The sequence below is a fragment of the Arachis duranensis genome, chromosome 9 (assembly GCF_000817695.3).
Source record: "Arachis duranensis cultivar V14167 chromosome 9, aradu.V14167.gnm2.J7QH, whole genome shotgun sequence".
Taxonomy (NCBI): domain Eukaryota; kingdom Viridiplantae; phylum Streptophyta; class Magnoliopsida; order Fabales; family Fabaceae; genus Arachis; species Arachis duranensis.
The window spans coordinates 32,083,071-32,083,997 of record NC_029780.3 but is presented as its reverse complement, the minus strand read 5'-3'; positions in this window follow the sequence as shown (position 1 = coordinate 32,083,997).

Sequence of the window (927 nt, the reverse complement as noted above, 5' to 3'; positions counted from 1 at the left end):
TTTTGGGCGTTAAACGCCCAACCAGGTACCCTGGCTGGCGTTTAAACGCCAGTCTGTCCTTCTTCACTGGGCGTTTTGAACGCCCAGCTTTTTCTGTATAATTCCTCTGCAGTATGTTCTGAATCTTCAATTCTCTGTATTATTGACTTGAGAAGACACAAATTAAAAATATTTTTGGATTTTTAAATAATCAAAATGCAACTAAAATCAAATAACAATGCATGCAAGACACCAAACTTAGCAGTTTGTATATTACTGACACTATATGAGACACATAAACACTCAAGTCAAAAGAATTCAAAGATCAGAGTAAGAAATCATCAAGAACAACTTGAAGATCCTTAAGACACATGAATGAATGCATACAATTGACACCAAACTTAAAATGAAACACTAGACTCAAAAAAAATTATTTTTGGATTTTATGATTTTGTAATTTTTTTTTGTGTTTTTCGAAAATTAAGTGGAAAAAGGTATCAAAATTCTTAATGAGAATTCCAGGAATCAGTGCAATGCTAGTCTAAGACTCCGGTCCAGGAATTAGACATGGCTTCACAGCCAGCCAAGCTTTCAAAGAAAGCTTCGGTCCAAAACACTAGACATGGCCAATGGCCAGCCAAGCCTTAGCAGATCACTGCTCCAAAAGCAAGATTGATAAAAATCAACAAGCTCTTGTGATGATAAGTTGAAACCTCGGTCCAATGAAATTAGACATCGCTTCTCAGCCAGCCAGACTTCAACAAATCATCATGAAACTCTAGAATTCCTCTTCAAGAATTTCGAAAAAAATAAATACCTAATCTAAGCAACAAGATGAACCGTCAGTTGTCCAAACTGAACAATCCCCGGCAACGGCGCCAAAAACTTGGTAGCGCGAAATTGTGATCAATACTTTTCACAACTCAAATAATCCCCGGTAATGAATCC